Source organism: Trachemys scripta, chromosome 2, assembly GCF_013100865.1.
Source record: "Trachemys scripta elegans isolate TJP31775 chromosome 2, CAS_Tse_1.0, whole genome shotgun sequence".
Classification (NCBI taxonomy): Eukaryota; Metazoa; Chordata; order Testudines; family Emydidae; genus Trachemys; species Trachemys scripta.
In genome coordinates, this window is record NC_048299.1 from 247,399,849 (window position 1) to 247,420,728 (window position 20,880).

The 20,880-nt window shown below is 44.1% G+C and overlaps 1 long non-coding RNA gene across 2 annotated transcripts in view; it reads right to left on the minus strand.

Annotated features, from left to right (window-relative positions):
• The window catches only part of LOC117873728, a 33,826-nt gene extending 13,391 nt beyond the window's left edge, over positions 1-20,435 (minus strand). The window contains exons 1-3 of one of the 2 annotated variants that reach the window (XR_004644792.1): positions 20,149-20,435; positions 11,290-11,412; positions 2,988-3,934 (exon numbers count right to left, since the gene is read on the minus strand). This is a non-coding gene — a long non-coding RNA (uncharacterized LOC117873728). Of the gene's footprint in view, positions 1-2,987; positions 3,935-11,289; positions 12,532-20,148 lie in introns of those variants that run through there. The other variant, XR_004644793.1, reaches the window with a different exon arrangement.
• Between the last annotated feature and the right edge of the window lie 445 nt (positions 20,436-20,880).

Consider the following 20,880-nt stretch of genomic DNA (forward strand, 5'->3'; position numbering starts at 1 on the left):
ATTGCACATTTATGTTTGTTTGCTGTGTAACTGGTATGCGTTTGCCCTTCCTTACTATTTCATCTTTGAATCTATCATTTTTCCAGTGCTTACTTTGTGCTGGGGCTTGCCAGGGCTGAGCCCCGGCACCTCTGGGCTTGGCAGTTCATAGCCCCAGCACCTCTGGGCTTGGCAGTTCATAGCCCCAGCACCTCTGGGCTTGGCAGTTCATAGCCCTAATACCTCTGGGCTTGGCAGTTCATAGCCCCAGCACCTCTGGGCTTGGCAGTTCATAGCCCCAGCACCTCTGGGCTTGCCACATTAGTTATGAAAGTAAAAAAATTGCTTGAGCCCTGATACCTCTTTCATTACAAATTAAAGTGCTGGATTTTTCTATTAAATAACCTTTTTGTTTATTTTTACCTCAAACAGGTCTCTGTTGTGCAAACTGCATGGCGCGCGCGTGTGTTTGTGTGTGCGTGTGCGTGCGCCAAAGTGAGCTGATCTAGTTTGCAAATTAATTCCAGTTCTGCAACTTCACGTTGGAGTCTGTTTTTGAAGTTTTTTTGTTGAAGAATATTAACAATATTGTTAATCTATCCAGCTATACTCTTAGCCCGACAGAAGAGTCTGTTCTATCTCGGGGTCTCTCCTTCTGCCCCACCACCCCCACAAACATGATACAGTCCTGCGGTGACCTAGAATCCTACTTTCAACGTCTCCGACTCAAGGAATATTTCCAACACACCACTGAACAGCACACTAACATACAGGAAGCTTCCTACCAATGCTACAAAAAGAAGGATTCTGCATGGACTCCTCCTGAAGGTCGAAACAACAGACTGGACTTCTACATAGACTGCATCACTTGCTCCATAACCTCAGCCATGCAGAACACAACGCCATCCACAGCCTCAGAAACAACTCTGACATCATAATAAAAAAGGCTGACAAAGGAGGTTCTGTAGTCATCATTAATAGGATGGAATATGAACAAGAGGCTGCTAGACAACTCTCTGACACCACATTCTACAGGCCATTACCCTCTGACCCCACTGAGGATTACCAAAAGAATCTACACCATCTGCTCAAGAAACTCCCTAAAGAAGCACAGGAACAGATCTACACTGACACACCCCTCAAGCCCCGACCAGGGGTATTCTACCTGCTACCCAAAATCCATAAACCTGGGAATCCTGGATGCCCCATCATCTCAGGCATTGGCACCCTGACAGCAGGATTATCTGGCTATGTAGACTCTCTCCTCAGACCCTTCGCTATCAACACTCCCAGCTATCTTCTAGACACCACTGACTTCCTGAGGAAACTACAACCCTTTGATGATCTTTCAGAAAACATCATCCTAGACACAATGGATGTAGAAGCTCTCTACACCAACATTCCACACAAAGATGGACTACAAGCCATCAGAAATAGCATCCCCAATACCATCACGGCAAACCTAGTGGCTGAACTTTGTGACTTTGTCCTCACCCTCAACTATTTCAGATTTGGGGACAATTTATACCTTCAAGTCAGTGGGACTGCTATGGGTACTCGCATGGCCCCTCAATATGCCAACATTTTTATGGCTGACTTAGAACAACACTTCCTCAGCTCTCGTCCCCTAACATCCCTACTCTACTTGCGCTACACTGATGACATCTTCATCATCTGGACCCATGGGAAGGAGGCCCTTGAGGAATTCCACCAAGATTTCAACAATTTCCACCCTACCATCAACCTCATCCTGGACCAGTCCACACAAGAGGTCCACTTCCTAGACACTACAGTGCTAATAAGCGATGGTCACATAAACACCACCCTAAACTGGAAACCTACTGACCGCTATACTTATCTACATGCCTCCAGCTTTTATCCAGATCACATCACATGATCCATTGTCTACAGCCAAGCTCTAAGATACAACCGCATTTGCTCCGATCCCTCAGACAGAGACAAACACCTACAGAATCTCTATCAAGCGTTCTTAAAACTGCAATACCCACTTGGTGAAGTGAAGAAACAGACTGACAGAGCCAGAAGGGTACCGAGAAGTCACCTACTACAAGACAGGCCCAACAAAGAAAGTAACAGAACGCCACTAGCTGTCACCTACAGCCCCCAACTAAAACCTCTCCAGCGCATCATCAAGGATCTACAAGCTATCCTGAAGGACGATCCCTCACTCTCACAGACCTTGGGAGACAGGCCAGTCCTTGCTTACAGACAGCCCCCCAACCTGAAGCAAATACTCACCAGCAACTACATACCACACAACAAAAACACCAACCCAGGAACCAAACCCTGCTACAAACCCTGGTGCCAACTCTGTCCACATATCTATTCAAGGGACACAACTCAGGACATAACCACATCAGCCACACCATCTGGGGCTCGTTCACCTGCACATCTACCAATGTGATATATGCCATCGTGTGCCAGCAATGCCCCTCTGCCATGTACATTGGCCAAACCAGACAGTCTCTACGCAAAAGAATAAATGGACACAAATCTGATATCAGGAATCATAACATTCAAAAACCAGTAGGGGAACACTTCAATCTCTCTGGTCACTCAATAACAGACCTAAAAATGGCAATTCTTCAACAAAAAATCTTCAAAAACAGACTCCAACGTGAAGCTGCAGAACTGGAATTAATTTGCAAACTGGATACCATCAGATTAGGCCTGAATAAAGACTGGGAGTGGTTGGGTCATTACAAAACCTAAACTTAATTTCCCCAATACTAATTTCACCCTACTGTTACTCACACCTTCTTGTCAACTGTCTGTAATGGGCCACTCTCTTACCACTTCAAAAGTTATTTTTCCTCCCTTGGTATCCTGCTGTTAATTGTTTTATCTCGTTAGACTGATCTAACACTTGGTAAAGCAACCCCCATCCTTTCATGTATTTATACCTGCTCCTACATCTTTTACTTCATACATCTGATGAAGCAGGTTCTAGCACACGAAAGCTTATGCCCAAATAAATTTGTTAGTCTCTAAGGTGCCACAAGGACTCCTCTTTTTTTTGTTTGCTGATACAGACTAACACAGCTACCACTGAAACCTGTGGTTTCAGTTTAGTTTTATACAGAGGCCCATTAGTGGTTCGCTACTCTGTGTCAGCACTTTTGTCAAGCCTGACACACTCACTACACCCAACACACTGATGTCATGATATATACCCAAAAGGTAGCACATAATAATATATCACTGGAAAATTAATACATCACTGATCACTAATATTCTTGCATGATGTATATATGGAATGTGTACAGAGTTATAAATACGTGCCGAAATTATGTTCTTAAAATGTGTGCCTGGTAGGACATAAGGTACCCCACCTTAGACAAAGGAATGTGGTACCATCTCCTTGAAGATAAATAAAGAGATATTGGAAATGCATTTACATAAAAGACAAACTAAGAAGGGGAGGAGGTAACCACTCAACTATCTGGGTCTGGGTAGAACCCCAGAATATCACACCCACTTTCACATTAGTGCTCTTCTATACTATTGTAGCTGCAATGTCCTGTGGGTAGCTGTCCCACAGTTCCTAGTACATCTCTCTAAAGCAGAAGCTGTTAGGAGATTTTGAGATCTTCTGGGAGTCTAGGGGAATTGTGAGAGAAGAGGTCAAACCCCGCATATCCTCAACATGAACATGAATCACCAAGTACTGGCACCATTTCCTAGTTATTAACTCAAAATGAAGGCCAGGATGAACTTGTAGCTCTTGTATATCATGAACACTTTCTGCTTAAGCACTGGTTCTCAACCTGGGGGTTCAAAATGAGATAAAGGAAATCATGGCTCTTAAAACAGTGAAAAATATTTCTGAGAAAAATTCTGGAAAGTGGCATACAGGTATGGCAGATGAAACAGCCGTCTTCTTCAGCAAATTTGTCTTGACTTTTTCAGCTGATACATAAGGATCCTCTTCTGCCTGCAAAAAAAAAAAAAAAAAAAAAAAAAGGCAGCTGAATAAAGTTGCAGTCAACTTCTCTACTTAAGGGCTTTGTGATCGTGTCCACCCCACACCATACCTGAAGGGCTTCAGGTGACTGGGTGGGCCAATGAACCACCCAGGCGGCACCAGGAGGAGGAGCCATGGAGCAAGGAGGACTAAGTAGAGATGAAGCTCAGCTGGAGAGGAACAGGAGGGGCCTGTAGAAAGCCTGCTAGCTGAGAGTAGAAGGGACTCCAGAGAGTGAGGCTGAAGTCACTCAGGATGAGAGAAGACAAAGCAGGAACTACCCAGGGATACAGCAGGAATAGTAAGGTTTAGGTTTAGGACTGTGCAGACTCTGACTTCTTGTTGTTGGGTCCCATGGCTGGAACCTAGTGTAAAGGGTGGGCCTGGGTTCCCCCACCAGCCACTGAGGAAGTGGTATTGTTAAGGGGCAGTGAATGGGAAGAATGGCTAGGACGGGGTTTCTGAGACTTTGATACACACACCCCGGAAGAGGAAAAATACTGTGACCTGGCCAGAGGGCCAAGCCATGACGCAGGAGCAGTCAAATCCTGGGAGAACAAGACTGAGAGACAGGTGGAATTAACAACTACAGAAAGGGGAATCATATTGACAGAGCTAATGCCCCAGTGCAGCCAAAAGAGGCACTTCAGTGGTGAGTAGAACACCCTGTGACAAGCATATTTTCAGTATAGTGGCCTTGCAATGCAAGTCCTTTTCTAGCAAGATAACATATGTTACTTAGTATTTTCAGTAAGCTCTTCCTGCTTTCATCTTTCTTCTGAGAGTACTGAAAACCTAGCATATCACCATGATGTCATCACTAATTAATAAGGCAGGCATAGTATTGGAGTAGCAACCAGACTGCAACAGGATGAACCATGAACTATATATACTCGTTGCTATGGGTTTGCCTTGAATTTGACATGCCAGGACACTATTCAAATTAACACTTTGCGAACAGGGCTGCTAACGGAGTTTCGCAAGGGAGTTTGAAAGGGGAATGGGAAGGGGGCAAGGTTCACTTGCTGTTCTTTAAAACCTGTAAACTAAACTATATTCAAAACTTCTTGATTTAAACAAAACCCTTTAATTAACTTAGGCAGCTGTAGGAGAGAATGCAGGCAGAAGCCCAGCAGCAGAGTGGGGGCTATCCAGTTTATTGCGCTGAGTGCAGCATGTATGATTACCTGCCCTGCGGGCGGGTGGCATACATGTGCATTTGGTGCAAACAGTCGCTCCGGGTCAGAGCTGCGAAAATGTCGCTTCTACGCCGAGCTGCATGCAATTCTAGGGGGCACCACTACCCCACCTCTGACCGTGGATTCCGAGGCGGGGGTAAGCTCATCAGCCACACCTGAGGATTCTGCGGACGGGGAAGAGGAGGAGGAGGAGGAGGACGAGCTTGCGGAGAGCACACAGCACTCCGTTCTCCCCAACAGCCAGGATCTTTTTCTCAGCCTGACTGAAGTACCCTCCCAAGCCAGTATCCAAGACCATGACCCCATGGAAGGGACCTCAGGTGAGTTTACCTTTTAAAATATAAAACTTGTTTTAAAAGCAAGTGTTTTTTAATTATTACTTTGCCCTGAGGACTTGAGATGCATTTGTGGCCAGTACAGCTACTGGAAAAGTCTGTTAACGTGTCTGGGGATGGAGCAGAAATCCTCCAGGGGACATCTCCATGAAGCTCTCCTGGAGGTACTCCAAAAGCCTTTCCACAAGGTTTCTGGGCAGTGCAGCCTTATTCCGTCCTCCATGGTAGGACACTTGACCACGCCATGCTAGTAGCAAGTAATCTGGTATCATTGCATGACAAAGCCTGGCAGCGTATGGTCCCAGTGTTTGCTGGCATTCAAGCAACATCCGTTCTTTATCTCGCTGTGTAATCCTCAGGAGAGAGATATCGCTCATGGTAACCTGGTTGAAATATGGGAATTTAATTAAGGGGACAGAGGTGGCCGTTCCTACTGGGCTGTTTGCCTGTGGCTGAAAAGAAATCCTTCCCTGCAGTTAGCCAAGCGCGGGGGGAGGGAGGAGGGAGGGAATTGGCCCTGAGCTTTTCGCGTTTGGCTAGCAGGGATCTTCCCTGATACCAGCCACGCGGTGGGGGGAGGGGTAAAGCGATCATCCCAGAGAAATCATGGCGGAGTGGGGGGGGGTGTTAGTTTGGTTCCTGCAGGGATCTTCCCTGATACCAGCCATGCGGTGGGGGGAGGGATAAAGCGATCATCGAGAGAATGGGGGGGGGGGGGGTTAGTTTGTTTTCTGCTGCTGAAGGTTAACAGGAAAACCGCAGCACTCAACGGGCTTTCCTGGGTATGTGGGAAAGGAGGGCGCAGAAGCCGAAAGACAATGGCTTACCATGGCCGCATGCAAGCTGAATTCTGTTGCCCGGACCTGCGTCTGTGATCTCTAGCAGCAAAGCCACAGGCACTCAATATTAAGAGGCAAAATGCGACCTTGCACAGAAATCACATGTGCTATGTAATGTGAATAGTGTTGGTCACTGTGAAAGAGTATAAGCATTGTTCTGTAAAATGTATCTTTTTAAAAAATTCTATCCTTTTTTCCCCTCCCTCCAGCAGCTGCAAATTTTTCAAGCCTCCCTCCTCCGTCCCGAAGGCTATCTCAGATAAGGCGTCAGAAAAAGAAGACGCGAGACGAGATGTTCGCGGAAATCATGGAATCCACCCGCAGTGAAAGAGCTAATCTGAATGAGTGGAAGGACACGGTTTCAAAGTATAGGAAAGATGCCAGTGAACGTGAGGACAGGAGGGACCAACGTGAGGACATGAGGGACCAACGTGAGGACAGGAGGGACCAACGTGAGGAGAGGAGAGACGCTCAAGATGAGAGGTGGCGACAGGAAGATCAGAGGAGGCAGGATGCAACGCTGGGGCTGCTGCGTGAGCAAACACACATGCTCCGGCATCTGGTGGAGCTTCAGGAACAGCAGCAGGATAACAGAGTGCCGCTACAGCCCCTGTATAACCCCCCTCACCATGTTCCATAGCCTCCTCACCCAGACGTGTAAGAAGGCGGGGGGGGGGGCAGGAGGCTCCGTGCACCCTCCCATTCCACCCCAGTGGACAGCCCAAGCAAAAGGCTGTCATTTTTTAACCTTTTTTTAGTGGCCTTTTCCTTCCCGCTGATCCTCCTCCCAAACCCCACCCGGGTTCTCTCCCTCTTTTTATAATCAATTAATAAAGAATAAATGATTTTTAAACAATAGTGACTTTATTTCCTTTGAAAGCAAGCTGGGGGATGGGGGAGGGTGGGTTCCTTACAGAGAATGAGTCAATAAAGGGGGCGGGTTTTCATCAAGGAGAAACAAACAGAAATTTCACACTGTAGCCTGGCCAGTCATGAAACTGGTTTTCAAAGCTTCTCTGATGTGCAGCGCTTCCTGGTGTGCTCTTCTAATCGCCCTGGTGTCTGGCTGCGCGTAATCAGCAGCCAGGCGATTTGCCTCAGCCTCCCACCCCACCATAAAGGTCTCCCCCTTACTTTCACAGAGATTGTGGAGCACACAGCAAGCAGCAATAACAATGGGGATATTGGTTTGGCTGAGGTCTGAGCGAGTCAGTAATGATCGCCAGCGACCTTTTAAACGTCCAAATGCACATTCTACCACCATTCTGCACTTGCTCAGCCTGTAGTTGAACAGTTCCTGACTCCTGTCCAGGCTGCCTGTGTATGGCTTCATGAGCCATGGCATTAAGGGGTAGTCTGGGTCCCCAAGAATAACTATTGGCATTTCAACATCCCCAACGGTTATTTTCTGGTCTGGGAAGTAAGTCCCTTGCTGCAGCTGTTTAAACAGAGTAGTGTTCCTGAAGACGCGAGCATCATGAACCCTTCCCGGCCAGCCCACGTTGACCTTGGTGAAACATCCCTTGTGATTCACCAGTGGTTGCAGCACCATTGAAAAGTACCCCTTGCGGTTTATGTACTGGGTACCCTGGTGCTCCGGTGCCAAGATAGGGATATGGGTTCCATCTATCACCCCACCAGAGTTAGGGAATCCCATTGCAGCAAAGACATCCATTATGACCTGCACATTTCCCAGAGTCACTACCTTTCGTAGCAGCCCCTCAGTGATTGCTTTGGCTACTTGCATCACAGCAGCCCCCACAGTAGATTTGCCCACTCCAAATTGATTCCCGACTGACCGGTAGCTGTCTGGCGTTGCAAGCTTCCACAGGGCTATCGCCACTCGCTTCTCAACTGTGAGGGCTGCTCTCATCTTGGTATTCTGGCGCTTCAGGGCAGGGGACAGCAAGTCACAAAGTTCCATGACAGTGCCCTTACGCATGTGAAAGTTTAGCAGCCACTGGGAATCGTCCCACACCTGCAACACTATGCAGTCCCACCAGTCTGTGCTTGTTTCCCGGGCCCAGAATCGGCGTTCCACGGATAGAACCTGCCCCATTAACAACATGATCTCCAAAGCACTGGGGCCCACAGTTTGAGTGAATTCTGTGTCCATGTCCATGTCCATGTCCTCATCACTCTTGTCGCTGCGCTGCCATCGCCGCCTCCTCCTTGCCTCATTTTTCTGGTCCTGGTTCAGCATAAACTGCACAAGAACGCGTGAGGTGTTTACAATGTTCATGACTGCTGTCTTGAGCTGAGCGGGCTCCATGCTTGCCATGGTATGGAGTTTGCAGTGTTCACCCAGGAAAAAAGGCGCAAAATGGTTGTCTGCGTTGCTTTCATGGAGGGAGGGGTGAGGCTGTATCCAGAACCATCTGCGACAATGTTTTTTGCCCCATCAGGCACTGGGATCTCAACCCAGAATTCCAATGGGCGGGAGAGACTGCGGGAACTATGGGATAGCTATGGGATAACTACCCACAGTGCAACGCTCCAGAAATCGACGCTAGCCCCGGTACATGGATGCACACCGCCGAATTAATGTGCTTAGTGTGGCTGCATACATTCGACTTTATACAATCTGTTTCCAAAATTCGAATTCTGTAAATTTGGATTAATCCCGTAGTGTAGACATACCCTAATAGAGGCCCAACTTAAATGTATACCCCAAATTAAAAAACACAGTAAAAGAACTAAAAAAGAGCCACTGTGGCTTAACAACCACGTAAAAGAAGCAGTGAGAGATAAAAAGGCATCTTTTAAAAAGTGGAAGTCAAATCCTAGTGAGGTAAATAGAAAGGAGCATAAACACTGTCAAATTAAGTGTAAAAATGTAATAAGAAAAGCCAAAGACGAGTTTGAAGAACGGCTAGCCAAAAACTCAAAAGGTAATAAAATGTTTTTTAAGTACATCAGAAGCAGGAAGCCTGCTAAACAACCAGTGGGGCCCCTGGACGATCGAGATACAAAAGGAGCGCTTAAAGACGATAAAGTCATTGCGGAGAAACTAAATGGATTCTTTGCTTCAGTCTTCACGGCTGAGGACGTTAGGGACATTCCCAAACCTGAGCCGGCTTTTGTAGGTGACAAATCTGAGGAATTGTCACAGACTGAGGTGTCACTAGAGGAGACTTTGGAATTAATTGATAAACTTAACAGTAACAAGTCACCGGGACCAGGTGGCATTCACCCAAGAGTTCTGAAAGAAATCAAATGTGAAATTGCAGAACTATTAACTATGGTTTGTAACCTGCCCTTTAAATCGGCTTCTGTACCCAATGACTGGAAAATAGCTAATGTAACGCCAATATTTAAAAATGGCTCTAGAGGTGATCCCGGCAATTATAGACCGGTAAGTCTAATGTCAGTACCGGGCAAATTAGTTGAAACAACAGTAAAGAATAAAATTGTCAGACACATAGAAGAACATCAATTGTTGGGCAAAAGTCAACATGGTTTCTGTAAAGGGAAATCGTGTCTTACTAATCTATTAGAGTTCTTTGAAGGGGTCAACAAACATGTGGACAAGGAGGATCCAGTGGACATACTGTACTTAGATTTCCAGAAAACCTTTGACAAGGTCCCTCACCAAAGACTCTTATGTAAATTAAGTTGTCATGGGATAAGAGGGAAGGTCCTTTCATGGATTGAGAACTGGTTAAAAGACAGGGAACAAAGGGTAGGAATAAATGGTAAATTCTCAGAATGGAGAGGGGTAACCAGTGGTGTTCCCCAAGGGCCAGTCCTAGGACCAATCCTATTCAACTTATTCATAAATGTTCTGGAGAAAGGGGTAAAAAGTGTGGTGGCAAAGTTTGCAGATGATACTAAACTGCTCAAGATAGTTAAGACCAAAGTAGACTGTGAAGAACTTCAAAAAGATCTCACAAAACTAAGTGATTGGGCAACAAAATGGCAAATGAAATTTAATGTGGATAAATGTAAAGTAATGCACATTGGAAAAAATAACCCCAACTATACATACAATATGATGGGGGCTAATTTAGCTACAACTAATCAGGAAAAAGATCTTGGAGTCATCGTGGACAGTTCTCTGAAGACATCCATGCAGTGTGCAGCGGCGGTCAAAAAAGCAAACAGGATGTTAGGAATCATTAAAAAGGGGATAGAGAATAAGACGGAGAGTATCTTATTGCCCTTATATAAATCCATGGTATGTCCACATCTTGAATACTGCATACAGATGTAGTTTCCTCACCTCAAAAAAGATATACTAGCATTAGAAAAGGTTCAGAGAAGGGCAACTAAAATGATTAGGGGTTTGGAACGGGTCCTATATGAGGAGAGATTAAAGAGGCTAGGACTTTTCAGCGTGGAAAAGAGGAGACTAAGGGGGGATATGATACAGGTATATAAAATCATGAGTGATGTGGAGAAAGTAAATAAGGAAAAGTTATTTACTTGTTCCCATAATACAAGAACTAGGGGCCACCAAATGAAATTAATGGGCAGCAGGTTTAAAGCAAAAAAAGGAAGTTCTTCTTCACACAGCGCACAGTCAACTTGTGGAACTCCTTGCCTGAGGAGGTTGTGAAGGCTAGGACTATAACAGAGTTTAAAAGAGAAATGGATAAATTCATGGAGGTTAAGTCCGTTAATGGCTATTAGTCAGGATGGGTAAGGAATGGTGTCCCTAGCCTCTGTTTGTCAGAGGGTAGAGATGGATGGCAGGAGAGAGATCACTTGATCATTACCTGTTAGGTTCACTCCCTCTGCGGCACCTGGCATTGGCCACTGTCGGTAGACAGGATACTGGGCTAGATGGACCTTTGGTGTGACCCAGTATGGCCGTTCTTATGTTCTTACATTCACTATCCTAAAAGATATTCTTGAAACTGTTTACAAAAATCACAAAAATAATTTGAAAAATCACCCAAATCAGATGCTATATTTCAGAACATAAAACAAGCTAGTGTTAAATACATCACCTGGCATCTGTGTCCTCTGTCCAACAAGATGTATTCTCCGTGCAGAGGCATTGGTTTCAATTTTGAAGAACTACCTTGAACTGTGTGCATCTTGGGAGGTTGTGAAAGATGCAGTGAAAGATTCTGAAATGAGAGCTCAAATTAGTGGCGTAGCAGCTCAAACAGAAAAGTTTCACTTCCTCTTTGGTACTGAACTCGTTCAAAAAGCGTTAAGCAAGCTAGACAATCTGTTCCAAATTCTTCAGTCTAACTCATTTAATTCACTTCAGTCCATCCAATTAGATGCATTCTACAGTTTATACTGAGAACAAATCCACCAGAAAAGTTTAAAATTGGAGATAGTTGACTGGCCTGAGCTTCCAAGAAAGAGAGAAATTCCCAGGAAAATGTTAATAGGGACAGCTAAAGCCAGCTATCCAAATTCAATAAAAGAATTTTATAAATACATCTACTATGAAGTAATTGATTTGAAAATGTCCAGTATTTAGTGAAATTTTCACAAGCTACAAAATTATTCAAAATCTTGAAACTCTCATCATAACTCCAGAACTAACAAACACAAGTTCAAGATGTGCTTCAAGTGTATAGTTCTAAATTCAACTATGATTGACTGATGACTCAGCTTCATCTGTTGCAAACCAGTTTACAGAAAGATCACTGAAGTCAGTACTGAAATATCTCAGTTCATTAAGCTAGCCTGAACATCAGCTGTTTTTCAAAGTGGTGAAGTTGATAAAAATTATTTTGTGGGTTCCAGCAACCAGTGCTGTGAGAGTAATTTTGGTGCTCTACGTTGTATTAAAAAGTGGCTTTCCTAAGTGAAGTACTTTGCACTTGTCTTTATTTAATGTAATTTTGTTGATTTCAAATCAATTCTCCAATTTGTCAAGATCATTTTGAATTTTAATCCTGTCCTCCAAGTGCTTGCAACCCCTTCCAGCTTAGTGTCACCTGCAAATTTTATATGCATCCTCTCCACTCCGTTATCCAAGACATCAATGAAAATGTTGAAGAATACCAGACCCAGGTCAGACAGCTGCAGGGCCTCACTAGATACATCCTCTGAGTTTGACAGTAAACCATTGACAACAACTCTCTGAATATGGTCTTTCAACCATTTATGCACCCACCTTATGGTAATTTCATTTAGACCATACTTCCCAAGTTTACTTATCAGACTGTCATGTGGGACTGTGTCAAAAGCCTTAATAAAAATCCAGATAAATCACGTCTACTGCTTCCCCCCCCCATCCACTAGGCCAGTAACTCTGTCAAAGAAGGAAATTAGGTTGCTTTGGCATGATTTGTTCTTGACATATCCATGTTGGCTGTTTTTTATAACCATATTGACCTCTAGGTGCTTACAAATGGATTGTTTAATTTGTTCCAGTATTTTTCTAGGTATTGAATTTAGGCTGACTGGTCTATAATTTCCCAGGTCTTAGAGTCATAGACTTTAAGGTCAGAAGGAACCATTATGATCGTCTAGTCTGACCTCCTGCACAATACAGGCCACAGAATCTCACCCACCCACTCCTGTAATAAACCCCTAACCTATGTCTGAGCTGTTGAAGTCCTCAAATCATGGTTTAAAGACTTCCAGGTGCAGAGAATCCTCCTGCAAATCCTCTTTGTTTCCCTTTTTAAAGATAGGTACTAGGTTTGCCCTTCTCCAGTCCTTTGGGACTTCATCTGTCCTTGTGATAAATGAAGGGGGTAGGGGGCAGTTCCTTTTATGGACACCCAGCCAGCCAGTTAGCTATAAAGTCCCTCTTGGTAGCTGTTCCCTACTTACTTAACCTGTAAAGGGTTGAAAAGGTCCAGGTAAAAGGAAGGGAGTTGGCACTTGACCAAAACAGCCAATGGGAAGGCTAGAACTTTTTAAAATTGGGAGAAAAAGCTTTCCCTTTGTGTGCTGTTTTTGTTCTCCAGGAAAGAGGGGAACAGGTAGCAGTTATGCTGTGGGAAGCTGAAGGCCAGATATGAAAATCATCAGATCATATCTAGAACTACTTATTTAACAACCCAAATATGTAAGTAGATCAGGAATGTTTAGAAAGATGCAATTAGGTTTATTTCTGTTTATTTCTTATTGGCTTGTGGACTCCTCTGTGCTAACTCCAAATGCTTTTTATTTTGCTTTTAACCTTTAAGCTGGACCTCAAGAAGGTTATTCTTGATGTTTAATTTTTGTAAGTGGGTTTTTTAAATCTAGCAAATGCCTAAGTTCAGATGTATTTTCTTTCATTTTGTTTTTAATAAAATTTACCTATTTTAAGAACAGGATTGGATTTTTGGTGTCCTAAGAAGTTTGTGCATATGTTGTTTAATTAGCTGTGGGTAACAGCTAATTTCCTTTGTTTTCTTTTCTCAGCTCTTCCCCGGAAGGGGAGTGAAAGGGCTTGAGGGGACCCCGCAGGAAGGAATTCCCAAGTGCGCCTTCCTGGGTTCCCAGGGGTTTTGCATTTGGGTGGTGACAGCATCTACCCATCCAAGGTCAGAGAGAAGCTGTGACCTTGGGGAATTAATACTAGCCTGGAGTGGCCAGTATTAATTTTTAGAATCCTTGCAGGCCCCAACCTTCTGCACTCAAAGTGCCAGCGTGGGGAATCAGCCTTGACAGCCCTCTAGAAGTTCTCAAAGATAATCATTAAGGGTTCCAGAATTCCTTCAGCTATTCCTTAAATGCCTGAGGGTGAATTTCATCAGGCTTTGCCAACTTGAATACGGCTAACTTACCTAAATATTTTTTAAGCTGTTCTTTCCCTATTCTGGCTTCTATTCCTTCCCCTTGTTGTTAATATTGTGTTAAGGCAATCTATGATGAGATAACTGGCTCTGTGGATGAGGGGAAAGCAGTGGATGTGTTATTCCTTGACTTTAGCAAAGCTTTTGATACGGTCTCCCACAGTATTCTTGCCGCCAAGTTAAAGAAGTATGGGCTGGATGAATGGACTGTAAGGTTTTGTTTAATATCTTTATTAATGATCTGGAGGATGGGTGTGGACTGCACTCTCAGCAAGTTTGCAGATGACACTAAACTGGGAGGCGTGGTAGATACACTAGAGGGTAGGGCTGACCCTAGAGGGTAGGGATCAGATACAGAGGGACCTAGACAAATTAGGGACCGAATGGCTAGGTAGCAGTTCTGCAGAAAAGGACTTAGGGGTCACAGTGGACGAGAAGCTGGATATGACTGTTCCAAGAACGGAAGAGACATTGGTGGATGAAAGAAAAAACATCCGCTATTAGCAGACTGTTTCATGATATGCTGCATAATGATTGTGACTGACCCTTGGGGAACACCACTAGTTACCCCTCTCCATTCTGAGAATATACCATTAATTCCTACCTTTGTTCCCAGTCTTTTAACCAGTTCTCAATCCATGAAAGGACCTTCCCTTTTATCCCATGACAACTTACTTTACATAAGAGCCTTTGGTGAGGGACCTTGTCAAAGGCTTTCTGGAAATCTAAGTACACTATGTCCAATCTCTTTTTCTTGTAAACTGAGCAAATGCCATGTGGAAGTTGCTGAGAGGCAGCATGGAACCCTCGAGGGCCACTTCTTGGCATTGCACTCTGAGTCCCTTGCACAGGGTATCATAACACAAGATCTTTGCAAATTAAATGACAGATTTCAATCTCTAGTGCAGGGGACTGAAATTTACTACAGCTTCTCATCACAACTGGGGCAAAGAAAGAACAAGAAACATCAAAAAGAAAAACAAACAAAAAACGGTGAACTCCTATGACCTTTACAACATGTCTAAAGATTTCTCAGTTTTCTTTTTTAAAGAAAAATCTGTTCAAAGAAATCTGCAGTTAATTAACCATCTTGCTGTGTGTGCATTTCTGTGTGAACAATTAGGTCAACCCACTGAGCAAAGCACTGTACATGTGTGAGACTCCCTTTAATCAACCATTCGCTTCAGATCGTATTTTAGGAATTAGCTAGGTAGAATAGAATGTCCTTCCAGGCATGTGCTACTTTGAAACCTTAGTCTGCATAAGTTATTTGAAACCTCTTTTGGCCACAGTTGAAAAAGGGAGCTAACTCCACTGCTGTGCTTTCTGCATTAACTTTCTCTAACCCCACTTGTTACAGCAAGATTGTAAGAATGGAATTTTCAGGGGGTTTATCTCCTCCCTCCCATTCTGCCTAACATCTTTTAATGTTGAATGATTAATTTCCTTTCCAACAACTAAGACTATATTGGTCTTTCTACTGTGTACAGACTGTTCCAGCTTTTGAGCTGTCAAGCATTATTTGGACTTCTGAGAGGGATAATTCTTGGGTAAGAAAGGAATGAGAGGGCACAGATCTAAAATACTTTTACTTTGGCTATTTTTATTTGCCAAATGCACATAGCTGCTATTATTGCCTTGAGCAAAAATGGACAAAACATAAAAAATGGCAGGCTACATGTGTGTAAGCTTTGCTGAGTTCAGGATTCTGGCCAAATCATAGAATCATAGAAGATTAGGGTTGGAAGAGACCTCAGGAGGTCATCTAGTCCAACCCCCTGCTTAAAGCAGGACCAACACCAACTAAATCATCCCAGCCAGGGCTTTGTCAAGCCTTAAAAACCTCTAAGGATGGAGATTCCACCACCTCCCTAGGTAACCCATTTCACCACCCTTCTAGTGAAATAGTGTTTCCTAATATCCAACCTAGACGTCCCCCACTGCAACTTGAGACCATTGCTCCTTGTTCTATCATCTGCCACCACTGAGAACAGCTGAGCTCCATCCTCTTTGGAACCCCTCTGAAGGTAGTTGAAGGCTGCTATCAAATCCCCCCCTCGCTCTTCTCTTCTGCAGACTAAACAAGCCCAGTTCCCTAAGCCTCTCCTCGTAAGTCATGTGCCCCAGCCCCCTGATCGTTTTAGTTGCCCTTCGCTGGACTCTCTCCAATTTGTCCACATCCTTTCTGTAGTGGGGGGCCCAAAACTGGATGCAATACTCCAGATGTAGCCTCACCAGTGCTGAATAGAGGGGAATAATCACTTCCCTCGATCTGCTGGCAATATTCCTACTAATGCAGCCCAATATGCTGTTAGCCTTCTTGGCAACAAGGGCACACTGCTGACTCATATCCAGCTTCTCATCCACTGTAATCCCCAGGTCCTCTTCTGCAGAACTGCTGCTTAGCCAGTCGGTCCCCAGCCTGTAGCGGTGCATGGGATTCTTTCATCCTAAGTGCAGGACTCTGCACTTGTCCTTGTTGAACCTCATCAGATTTCTTTTGGCCCAATCTTCCAATTTGTCTAGGTCACTCTGGACCTTATCCCTACCCTCAAGTGTATCTAAATCTCCCCCCAGTTTAGTGTCATCCACAAACTTTCTGAGGGTGCAATCCATTCCATCATCCAGATCATTAATAAAGATGTTGAACAAAACTGGCCCCAGTACAGACCCCTGGGGTACTCTGCTTGATACCGGCTGCCAACTAGATATCGAGCCGTTGATCACTACCCGTTGAGCCCGACAATCTAGACAGTAGTTATGCAGTTATGTATACCACTATTGCTAGCCAAACTGCTTCTGTCTTAATGCCATCAACCTGGAAAGTACCTTTGTAAGAACATGTTTTGGCTCTCACTCAGAAACTCACTGCAGCTAGCCCAATGCCAAATAGTTTGTGGAAACCTTTTACTCTGTGGGCTTATCTACATGGGGAAATTGACCAGAATAACTATTGTAGAATTAACTATTCTGCTCTAGCTATTTCAGAATAGTTCCCTATCTAGACACTCTATTCTGGAATAAAAGCCACAATTTATTTATTAATTAGTGTGTTTTGTGAACATAGTAGTTATTCTGTAATAAAGTGACTTTTATTCTAGAATAAAGTGGCCACATGGGTACACACAGGGAGCTATCCCAGAATAACTGTTGTGGTGCAATAGCTATTCTGGTCAGTTTCCCAATTTCCCTCATGTAGACAAGTATTACATTTCAGAGGAACTTCTACTTTTCAGACAAAAAGTGAAACAATATGTAATTCTACACATACCCTATTCAAGGGTGTCAGCATGTGATTATACAGCAAAAAGTGGCACTGGGGGTTCCATGTCTGCCTCTCTGTGACTTCCACATCACATGTGCTTAGCTTACAAGTTAAAAAAAACCCAAACAAAGCAAAACTAACTTTCATAATTTCCCCCCCTTTTTAACAATAGGAACAACCCCCGAGTTCACAGATTCATTAAAAATCCTTGCCATTGGACTTGCAATTTCTGTGCCAGTTCCTTTAATATTCCTGGATGGAGATTATCTGCCCCCTCCCCACCCAATTTATTCCTTTAAACTGTTTGAGTTTGACTTCACCTCGGATGTGGTAATTTCTACCTCCATATCCTGATTCCCATTAGTCACCCTGCCACTACCCCCTAAGCTCTGCATTAGCCTCATTAGAAACTGAGGCAAAGTATTTGTTTAGGTCAGTGGGTCTCAAACTTTTGTACTAGTGACCCCTTTCACATAGCAAGCCTCTGAGTACATCCCCCCACTTATAAACTTTTTAATGTATTTAACACCATTATAAATGCTGGATGCAAAGCAGGGTTTCGGGTGGAGGCTGACAGCTCGCGACCCCTCCACCCCATGTAATAACCTTGCAACCCCTTGAGGGGTCCTGATCCCCAGTTTGAGAACCCCTGGTTTAGGTGTTGGGCCAGGCCTAGATAATCTCTACTCTCCACCCCAGCATCAGTGCTTAGCGGTCCCACTTCTTCTTTCCTTGTTTTCTTTTTATTTATATGGCTATAGAATCTTTTACTACTGGTTTTAATTCCCTTTGCAAGGTCCAACTCTGCTTGGCTTTTGGCAGTTCTCACATTATCCCTACACTTTCTGACCTCCAAGAGGTAGTGTTCCTTGTTGATCCATCCCATCTTCCATTACTTGTAGGCTTTCTGCTTTCTTGTAATCACCTGTTTGAGATGCTTATTTATCCAGCTTGGTCTGCAACCCTGCCATACGAATTTTTTCCACTTCCTTGGGATGCAGGCTTCTGATAGCTTCTGCAACTTTGACTTAAAGCAAGTCCAAGTCTCCTCCACATTCAGATCCTTGAGTTTTTCAGTCCAGTCCACTTCCCTAAATAATTCCCTTAATTTTTTTAAGTTATTTCTTTTGAAATCAAGGACCCTCATTTTTTTCGTTTATTCTTCCATTTAGTTTAAACCGAATTAGCTCATGATCATTCAAACCAAGGTTGTCCTCAACAACCATTTCTTCTATGAGGTCCTCACTACTCACCAACACTAAATCTAAAATGGCATTACCTCATGTTGGTTCAGTGACTATTTGGTGAAGAAATCTGTCAGCTATCACATCCAGGAAAATCAGGGCCCTACAGTAGCATTTGTCCTCCAATCTATATCTGGGAAGTTACTTAGTCTCCAATTATCACAGAATTCCCAGTATTATTTATTTCATTAAAACATTAAAGTGGTCTCTGTCCATATCCAAACCGGATCCTGGTGGTCTGTAGCACACCCCAAGCACTATATCAGGAGAACCCTCTAGTAGCTTTCTTCCCCAAAATGATTTTGGCCCAAATAGACTCTGTCATATCCATTCTATCACTTCTAATTTCTTTACAGCCTACCTCATCATAAATATACAATGCTACTCCACCATTGGCTTTGTTTGTCTTTCCTAAACAGCACATACCCTTCAATCCCTGTACTCCAGTCATGACTACTATTCCACCATGTTTCTGTTATCCCTATAATATCTAGTTTCACTTCCTGCACCAGTTGTTCTAGCTCCTCCATTTTGTTACCCAGGCTCCTTGCATTGGTGTACAAACATCTTGATTGTTGCTGCTTGGCTTCGCCCACATTTCTCGCCCAATTGGGTATAGTCATTCTACTGGCAATATTACCCATCTTAGACCTAGTCTACACTGCCGCTTAAGTCGATGTAAGTTACATTGCTCAAGGGTGTGAAAAAATCACCCACCGACCTGAGCAACGTAGCTGACATCGAACTAACGCAGTGTCTACACCGTGCTATGTTGGTGGGAGATGCTCTTCCGACAACTTACCTTCCGCCTCTCTGGGAGGTGGAGTTCTGAAGTTGACGGGAGAGCGCTCTGCCATTGACTTATCACATCTTCACCAGCCCTGCTAAATCAATGCCGCTGTATCAATTGCAGCAGAGCCAATTTAGTGTGCAAGTGTAGACATGCCCTGACTGGTATCAGCACTATCCTTCCTCTTAATGTCCATTCTTCTACCCACTACCGTTACTATTTTCATTGCTGTATCCTTTCTTACTTGATTTTCTTCCCTCTCATTATTAAAATCAAGATTACATGAGCATCTCCAAACAGTTTCCAATGAGTTCCTAGTTTAAAGCTCTTTTAAGGAGTTGTGCCAACTTCCATCCCAGAATTCTATTTCCCGCCCTACTCAAGTCAAGCCATCCCATGAGAAAGTCCTCTGTCCATGAATGCCTTCCAGTGGTCAAAAATCCCAAAGCCCTCCTTCTAGTACCACTGCCTGAACCATCTGTTGAGCATCATAATCTTTTCTCACCTTCATTCTTCTCCTCTAGGGACAAATAGAATCCCACTAAAGATCACCTGAGCCTCCATTTCCTTAAGCATCTTCCCCAGCCTGGCATAGTCTCCCTTGATACATTCTAGGGAGAATCTAGCTGTATCATTTGTGAAGGACAATTAGTGGATTCTTTCCTGCTCCCATTAGGATCCTCTTCAGCCTCAGGTCCACATCCCATATCTTACCTCCCAACAGACAGCAGACCCTTCTGTTCTCCGGATCAGCTCTGGTGACATGCCTGTCTGTTCTTCTTAGTAGGGAGTCCCCAGCCATGTAAACCTACCTTTTCCTGGTGATGGTGTGATTCTCCAGCCTTCCTCCTGTGCTTTCTCGCTGCAAGTCCTTTTGTCTTTTATTCTCCCTTGCAATCTTCTGCAAGTCATCCTGTATCTTCCTGGGGCTCTGAACTCTGGTATCTCCATTGATTCTTCCCCTCTTCTTCCAGGAATAGCCATTCTTCTCTTCTTCCTTGCCCTCCCTCCTTCAGTTACAGCCTGCCATGCCACTACTTCATTTTCCAACTCAGCAAACCTGTTCCTGAACTCTATTTCTCCTTCACTAGCCGGTCTTTTCCTCTGCCTACTTCTTGTAGTCACTGACCACTTTCCTCACCCAGCAGTATCTCCTCCAAGTTCTTCAGTCCAGTTTGCATCTGCAAGTCTTGACTTTTCCCTTCAGCCTCCTCTTGCCTTTGCTCCGTCATCTGCTCGAACCCCCTCAAAATTCAACCATAGTTTCCACCTGCATCTCCGAGCCTCGGATCTTCTCTTTCATCAGCTCTATCAGGCGGCGCTTCATACAAACGAAGCTCTTTTCAAGTACCCACTCTAGGATCATGTACATCCCACAGCTTCCATATCCAGTTATCTTCATTGTCTCTTCCATTGGTTGGGTCACTACCACTGCTGCCTCTGTAACTATCATAGCCTTCTTGCCTAAACTTCTGTCAAGGAAAAAGAAACCAAAACAAAAAGAAACACCGCGAACAAACCCAAACAACTGCAAAACACCGCAC